Below are 9,723 nucleotides of genomic sequence, written 5' to 3'. Positions count from 1 at the left end.
TTGATTTATCAACATATAAATTTGTATCAAAAAATGTTGAATTTAGATGAAGCATTAAATTGTGCTGATTTGGAAGCATTAAATAAAACTGTTATTGCTGCACAAGAGAAAGCAGATATATACAAACATCAACAAACCGATGCAATTATAAGTGATGATGATATCTTTTTTAAGTATAAGAATGCGTTTAAAGCCTTGAAAAAACGTCTAATGGATACACCGCGTTATGCTTGTGTATCATGCGAAAAGCTTTGTTATAAAAAAAATGTTTCTAAAATCATTAAAGCAAAAATAGATAATCCAGTTTGGAAAGATTTAATGGTACATGTGAAGAAACAACAAATTAATGCACAATATATATGTATTTATTGTAAACAAAAATTTTGTCAAGGTTTAATGCCTGCGTATTGCATTTTGAATAATCTTTTTACAAATAATGTGCCTAAAGTAATATCATCTCTTAATACATTTGAAAAGATTCTTATACAGAGAGCTAAAGCATTTCAAACTGTTGTTAAAATGACAACTGTTATGAACAAAAAATTACCTGAAAGGCAAATGATACAAAAAGTTAAAGGTAGAACATTTCATTTACCACTTCCTATACAAGAGACATTAAACAAATTATGTTCTAATACCGATGCAATAAATATTAATCATGAATTATATATCTTAGTCAGAGGTATTCCCACAAAATCAAAAATTATATGGGAAGAGATGGTAAATGTTAAAAAAGTATTTGATGCATTAATATGGTTAAAGAATAATAATCCTTTGTATTCTGAAATAATATTACCAAATAGTCATAATGAATTATCTTTGGAAAAATTAAATAAACTGGAATTCCAGATGCAAGAGGATGAAAATATTGCAAAAGATGTATTGGATGAGGAGCATGTGTCATTAAGTAATAATTTAGAAACCGAAATACAGGGAACAAAAAATCTTGGAGATGCTGCATTCAATCAGCATGAGGCAATGCTAACTCAGGTTATTAATGATGAAAATGATGGTTATTATGAGCAATATACTATATATCCATTATATGAAAAGAGAACAAATAAAACTGCAACAGCTTTATATCAAATGTTAAAAGTCTATGATTTACCTTTGGATAATCGTGAGAAATGTTTGGATTTGTTATGTTTTCCAGATTTATATTCTTTTGGTATTAATGGACAGCACGAAACTAGGCAGGTCAAGCTTCATGATCATGAATTTGTTAAATGTCGTTTGATGTCTAAACATCCACAGTATAGATTAAATCAACAATACCTATTCTTTTTGTTAAATAATACGAATATCCGTCAATTAAATCATGGAATTTTTCATAAGATGAATGTAACTAATCCACAAGTTCGTTATACGGCTGCGGAATATTTAGAAGCAATGTCCAAAGAATTGTTAGAATCCGATTTAACCACAATATTTTCGACACTAAGGAAAACGGAACAATTCTGGAGTAAACCGCGAAATAATTTAAATTGTATGACACAACATTATGGACCTGCAACATGGTTTCTAACATTAAGTCCCGCTGAATGGTTATGGGAAGAGTTAGGTGAATATATTCGTGAAGTAAATGGATGGTGCGATTCTTTGGCATGCACCAGTGTACTTGTTGCTAGAGATCCTGTGTCAACATCGAGATTTCTCGATAATACGTTTCGTGCGATGCTTGACTTTATTTGTTCCAAAGATCATCCGATCGGAGAAGTCACTCATTATTTTTGGCGACGAGAATACCAAGGTAGAGGCATACAACATTTTCATTTATTAATTTGGATAAAAAATGCTCCAATTCTTGGTGAATCTTCTATCGAAGAAGTTTCCAAATTTATTTTACAATATATAAGCTGTAAAATGCCAGATAAAAATATTTCACCATTATTGTACAGACGTGTTAATACGCATCAACGACACAAACATAATGATTACTGTCTCCGTTCTAAAAAAGTTGGACGTAAAGTTGTTCGGAGATGTCGTTTTGGATTTCCTCGTCCTGTCACTGAAACGTTAAGTATAAGAGATGTCACAACTGCTATAGCAGGTAGAAAGCAATTAAAACATAGAAGCAGGCTTTATGATCTTCCGCGAACTGAAGATGAAAGTAATATAAATGATTATAATCCTGTTCTTCTTACTGCATGGGAAGAAAATATGGATATACAATTTATTGGCGAAAAGTCGTCACTGCTTACCTGGTACATTACTAAATATATGAATAAAGCGGGAAAATGTGAGTTGTCTGATACTATTATTAATACTAAAAATAATACGAATAAATCATTGATGAGCTATCTTTGGAGTATTGCCTTGCGATTCACGAGTAATAGAGAATGTGGAGCTCTTGAAGCTGCTGATACATTACTGGGTATTGCTTTATATGGAACTGATCCAAATACAACTATTAGATGGTTAGATGTTAATCGAATAAGATGTAGAAAATTGAAAACTCGTAAAGAGATTGAAGTACTTGATGATCAATCGACAGATATATTTTGTGAATCTTTGATAGATAACCACTATCCACAGAGACCAAAAGAATTAGAATGTATGTCTCTTTATGAGTTTGCAAAATGGTATGATATTACAAAAATCAAACCACAAAATAAGTTTGTTGAATTCTATAAATTTAAAAATGGATATCTTAGACGACGACAGCGTGGATATCTTATTAATCATTATAGATATAATGTTAATACACAACCGGAAAAGTATTTCTTTGCGTTATTACTTCTGTTCGAACCGTGGAGAGAATTAGAAGAGCTTAGAAATGGATGTGATACTTATGCAGAATCATTTCACAAGGTAAAACTACATTTAACAGAAGCATTACAATATCACGAAAAACTAGAAGAATTGCAAAAAGCATTTGAAAATGCTAAAGAGTTAGTGCAGCAACATTTAGATGAAGTACAAAAACATGAGTCGCAAGATGATCCTGACAATCCAATAGGTGTTCAAAATATAGAAGCTGGTGAAGCGATGCAAGATTTTAAGGATCTCGGTGATAAAAATATTAAAGATATTGATGTATCAGAAATGATTGCAAAATTAAATATAGATCAAAAAAGAGTATTCGATAGAGTTATTACTATTATAGGGTCAGATAAATCAATATTGCGATTATATGTTAGTGGAGAAGGTGGTACTGGAAAAAGTTATTTAATTAAAACTGTTAAGTGCTGAATAAAACAAAATCTCAAAAAAGATACTGCTGTAGCAGCACCTACTGGCATAGCAGCGTTTAATATAGACGGTTTGACAGTTCATAGATTGCTTTAATTACCTGTTGAACATGGTAATACTCCTAAATATAAACGATTGTCTGATCATGTGTTAAAACTTTTACGAGCGGAACTTAAAGATGTTATTCTTTTTATAATCGATGAAGTATCAATGATATCTAATTTGACTTTAATGTACATACATCTTCGATTGTCTGAAATATTTGATTCAAGTGATTGTGATGATGGCTGGTTTGGTAAAAGGCATATTCTTTTGTTTGGAGATTTGCTTCAATTGCCTCCTGTACATGAAGATTATGTCTTTAAAGATTTGTCAAATGAAAAAGTTAACAAATATATCGGTTGTCTACAGTCTACAGACTGTAAATTTGTGGACTACATTATTTGATTACGATGAGTTGACAATTAATATGCGCCAGCAAGAAGATGAGTCTTATCGTGAATTATTGTCAAGAATTCGTATTGGTTTATTAACAAAGTCTGATTATGAAATTTTGGAAAATAGGAAAATATCTTTTACAGAAGATTCCTTCGAATCTAGATTAAATGAATTATGTGATTTTATTAACAATTTGCCATCAGATACCGTTTGTTTATTGCCCACTTGTCACATGTGTGACGTTTTGAATGCTGCAATGTTAAGTCGTATTGCTTCGAAAGAAATATTATTAATTGCTGAAGATACAATCGAATGTATTCCATATATAAAAAAGAAAATATTAAAAGTGTTGGAAAATAATGATGATGATAATTCTAAAACAGCTGGGCTTTCAAAACAAATTGTTATAAAAATTGGGGCAAAAGTTATGATAAGGCGTAATATTGATGCTAGTTGGGTCTTGTTAATGGTACAATTGCTAAAGTCATTTCAGTTGTACAAGATATTTCTAACGGTTATATAAAAAAAATTAAGCTTCTTTTGCCATCAGGTTTAGAATATTTAATTAAAAGGGTAAATGTCAAATTTGCGGTGATGGAGAAAGCATATGTTATTCGAAAACAATTTCCATTGTGTCTAAGTTACGGAATTACTGTTCATAAAAGCCAAGGCCTGAGTTTGCAGAATGCTATTATGGACATAGGTAATTCTGTATTTAGTCACGGCCAAGTTTATGTTGCATTGTCACGAGTAACATCTTCAGATGGATTGCATTTGATCAATTTTGACCCTTCATCTATAGAAGCTAGTGAAGAAGCTATTGTTGAATATAATCGATTAAAACGAATACACAAATCCAAAACAGATATAATTTCTGTTTCAAAAGAAAAGTATCATAAAATAAAAGATATTTTATGGGTACAACCCAAAATAATTAGTTCTGTTCAAGAATCACATACAAAAGTTCGAAAAAATATTACTTGGGTCACGCATGGTTTTCAAAATATAGATAAGGGTTCGTGTTATGCAAATGCAGTATTGCAATGCTTTTTACATTTAAATGTTATTAGAAAACTAATATTTGAGTATGATAAATTAAGTATTTTAGGTATTTTAATAAATCAATATGAAAACAAACTGCCTAACTTGAATACATATGTAATACGACAAAGTTTAGGAGAATTTTTCTCCAAAAATGTTAAACGAGATGCATGTGAATTTCTTATAGCTCTTTGCACGAAATACGATTATATAAAAAATTTAGTTGAGCATCAAGTCACTTCCATTAAACGATGTAAAAATTGTCATAATACGACGACTATTGTTAATAAAAATATCCTTCTTTCAATTCCTGTTAATAAACGGAAGAAAAAAAGTTTTGATCTTAATGAATTATTAAATGTTACATTTTCTCATTGGTGTCAATTACACAACGAATCATGTGAAAATTGTACAGGAAATGACATATTATGTAAAAGTGAATTAATATTAACCGGAGATATAATTGTCATGCATTTAATAGCAATTCAAGACGGTATATCAACAAAAACAGATAAGTTTACTTTACGTGCTGTCCCAACAACTAAAATAAATATTGCTGGACAATTCTACAAAGTTATGAGTGCAATATTCCATCATGGATCATGTATCAAAAATGGTCATTACACAAGTATATGTAGAGAAGAAATGTCTAATACTTGGATTGAAGCTGACGATGCGCAAATTAGAAAAAGACAATGGCCTAGAGGCGCTAAAGATATCTGTATCATTTTCTTACAGAAAATTGATAAGTAATTGGTGGTATTATTTGATCATATCTTTTGATAATAAATAGTAAAAAGAATTGTCATATATAATCAAATATTTTATTAAAATATGTTCACTGATGACGAAAATCTTTATAGATAATCAAATATCATATAAAAAATAAGAAAATAAAGAAAGTTAAGCCAATGACGCTTAAATTAGACAAATACAATGGCCTAGAAACGATTTGTTTGATATTTACATAATTATATATAACTTTGTATTATTACAACATTAATCAAAGAGGACCGTTTTATATGACGGGGGTGGTGGTGGGACTCTTTAGCAAAATCTAATTAATTATTTCACAATTGTTATTTCACTCTGAAATATCAATATAAAGTTTATATATTTAGTAATATTTTTACTGAAAAAAAGAAATGATATCCATCAATCAACAAATTACCTTTTTAAAAAAAGGTAAAAAAAAGGCGCCAAGTACACGCAAACCTTCCAAAAAAAAGTTATTGTATACACGCAAACCTTCCAAAAAAAGTTGTTGTATATATAAACACGCAAACCTTACAAAAAAGTTGTATATTTTATATCAACAAATTACCTTTTTAAAAAAAGGTAAAGAAAAGGCGCCAAGTACACGCAAATCTTCCAAAAAAAAGTTGTATACACGCAAACCTCCCAAAAAAAGTTGTATATTTTAACCTTCCAAAAAAAGTTGTTGTATATATAAACCTCCCAAAAAAAGTTGTTGTATATATAAACACGCAAACCTTACAAAAAAGTTGTTGTATATTTTAACCTTCCAAAAAAAGTTGTTGTATATATAAATCTTTCAAAAAAAAAACTGTCGTATATATTATTTTAACCTTCCAAAAAAAGTTGTTGTATATATAAACCTTTCAAAAAAAAACTGTCGTATATATTAACCTTCCAAAAAAATTAATCTTCCAAAAATAAATGTCGTATATATATTAACAAATCTTCCAAAAAAAAGTTGTTTATATAAACACGCAAATCTTCCAAAAAAAGTTGTTGTATATATAACCTTTCAAAAAAAGCTGTCGTATATATTAACCTTCCAAAAAATTTATCTTCCACAAAAAAATGTATATATATTATTAACAAATAACAAACCTTTCAAAAAAAGTTGTTGTATATATAACCAAATAAAAATTTGCTACATATTCTGCCTATAAAAGAGGTGATATCAGAAAATGACGCCAAGTTTAAATAAAAAACCTTTCAAAAAAACTTGTATGTATATATTTTAAAAAAAGTTGTATATACCAAATAAAAATTCGCTATATATTCTGCCTATAAAAGAGGTGATATCAGAAAATGACGCCAAGTTTAAATAAAAAACCTTTCAAAAAAACTTGTATGTATATATTTTAAAAAAAGTTGTATATACCAAATAAAAATTCGCTATATATTCTGCCTATAAAAGAGGTGATATCAGAAAATGACGCCAAGTTTAAATAAAAGACCTTTCAAAAAAACTTGTATGTATATATATTACGAAAAAAGATTATATTTATTGCGCTTATTGCGTTTACAGCTTTTTAACCAATAAGCATCGATAAGATTGTATTTAGTTATTTTTGCATCTTTATCTAGTTATTTATTTAAAAATTATATTTATATCTACAATTAGTTAATTTTTTTTCAAGTATACATTTTAAAATAATTGCATCTGTATCTAGTTACTTTTGCTTCTATATCTAATTATTTAAATTTAAAAATGATATTTGTGTTTATATCTATCTAGTTAATTTTTCTTAAGTATACTTTTTAAAATAATTGCATCTGTATCTAGTTATTTTTTTTATATCTGTATCTAGTTAAATAAAATAATTTTTTAAATAAAAGTATTTAATTCAAAAATAAAAAAATTTTTCAAATTTAATCAAAATAAAAAAATATTACAAAATTTCGCAAAAAATTTGGCGCTGCTGTACTGAACTACATGTTAAATACATCTTAAAATATTATAGAGAATAAAAATGAGCAATAATTTTACAATTTACATGATTAAGTGTTATAATGACTCAAACTGACCAGAGCGGCAAACGGCGACGCGATAGCCAATTAAACTCTTGTTCTTACGGTATTCTTACGGTAAAATTGTAAGTTGATTGGCTATAGCATCGCCACTTGCCGCTTCGTCGCTCTAGTCTGTTTGAGCCGAAATTTGTTTGCATCGCTTGCTCTAACATGCTCCTACTCGCTCTAATACTCCAAACTAAACTATAGTATTACGTCACATATACTATAGATTAAAGTATGTTGGAATGATTAGGAGCATGTTAAAGGGCTTGTTCGTTTTAGCTGCACTGGGGCAGCTCTGGGTCTGCTCTAAACAAGATAATACAGGACAAACTATTTATCTGTCCTGTATTATCCTGTGTAGAGCAGACCCAGAGCAGCCCCAGTGTAGCTAAAACAAACAAGCCCAAAGTATTGCGATGCGAATCTTATGTAAGTTAATAGTTCAGTACAGCAGCGCCAAGTTTTTTGCAAAATTTTGTAATATTTTTTTATTTTGATTAAATTTGAAAAATTTTTTTATTTTTGAATTAAATACTTTTATTTAAAAAATTATTTTATTTAACTAGATACAGATATAAAAAAAAATAACTAGATACAAATGCAATTATTTTAAAAAGTATACTTAAGAAAAATTAACTAGATAGATATAAACACAAATATCATTTTTAAATTTAAATAATTAGATATAGAAGCAAAAGTAACTAGATACAGATGCAATTATTTTAAAATGTATACTTGAAAAAAAATTAACTAATTGTAGATATGAATATAATTTTTAAATAAATAACTAGATAAAGATGCAAAACTAACTAAATACAATCTTATCGATGCTTATTGGTTAAAAAGCTGTAAACGCAATAAGCGCAATAAATATAATCCTTTTTCGTAATATATATACATACAAGTTTTTTTGAAAGGTCTTTTATTTAAACTTGGCGTCATTTTCTGATATCACCTTTTTTATAGGCAGAATATATAGCGAATTTTTATTTGGTATATACAACTTTTTTTAAAATATATACATACAAGTTTTTTTGAAAAATTTTTTATTTAAACTTGGCGTCATTTTCTGATATCACCTCTTTTATAGGCAGAATATATAGCGAATTTTTATTTGGTATATACAACTTTTTTTAAAATATATTCATACAAGTTTTTTTGAAAGGTTTTTTATTTAAACTTGGCGTCATTTTCTGATATCACCTCTTTCATAGGCAGAATATGTAGCAAATTTTTATTTGGTTATATATACAACAACTTTTTTTGAAAGGTTTGTTATTTGTTAATAATATATATACATTTTTTTGTGGAAGATAAATTTTTTGGAAGGTTAATATATACGACAGCTTTTTTTGAAAGGTTATATATACAACAACTTTTTTTGGAAGATTTGCGTGTTTATATAAACAACTTTTTTTTAGAAGGTTTGTTAATATATATACGACATTTATTTTTGGAAGATTAATTTTTTTGGAAGGTTAATATATACGACAGTTTTTTTTTTAAAGTTTTATATATATAAATATTAACCCTAAAATTCATATTCCAAAAATATTTATGTGTTTCAATAAAAAGGAATTATCAAAAATATTTTTATTTATAATTTTAATGAAAGTTTTTATTGGATTTTTTTGTTCATTAAAATTAATTGTATTTTATTTTTTTTTTTTGAGGTAAAACTGATTCTGACATTTTTAAAAATTATTTATTGGGGTATTATTTCAGAATAATTGGAAGCTGAGTTTTATTTAATATTATATATATTATTTATTTTTTTGCTTTTATTAATTTTTTTCTTTGATTTTTTTTTATTTTTTTATAGATTTAAATATTTTAATATAAATTTAATAATATATTATATGAATAATTAAATAATCAAAAATTCTTATTAAATAATTATTTATTTAATATATTATTGATTTTATATTAAAAGATTTAAATCTATAAAATAATCAAGAAAAATAAATCAATAAAAGCAAAAAAATAAATAATATATATAATATTAAATAAAACTCTGCTTTCAATTATTATGGAATAATACCCCAATAAATAATTTTTAAAAATGTCAAAATCAGTTTTATCTCAAAAAAAAAAAAATACAAAAAAAAAATTCTTTTTATAAAAAAAATACAATTAATTTTCATGAACAAAAAAATCCAATAAAAACTTTCATTAAAATTATAAATAAAAAAATTTTTGATAATTTTTTTTTAGTTAAATACATAAATATTAACCCTAAAATTCATATTCCATAAATATTTATGTGTTTGAATAAAAAGG

At 26.9% G+C, this 9,723-nt stretch overlaps 1 pseudogene; it reads left to right on the top strand.

The window, feature by feature from the left end:
* Nucleotides 1–3,402: 3,402 nt before the first annotated feature.
* On the top strand, nucleotides 3,403–5,801 carry LOC136997731 (uncharacterized; annotated as a pseudogene).
* Nucleotides 5,802–9,723: the final 3,922 nt, after the last annotated feature.

The sequence above is a fragment of the Linepithema humile genome, chromosome 2, assembly GCF_040581485.1.
Source record: "Linepithema humile isolate Giens D197 chromosome 2, Lhum_UNIL_v1.0, whole genome shotgun sequence".
NCBI lineage: Eukaryota > Metazoa > Arthropoda > Insecta > Hymenoptera > Formicidae > Linepithema > Linepithema humile.
Note: the sequence above shows the minus strand (reverse complement) of the source record. Positions and strands in the feature narration are given on the sequence as shown.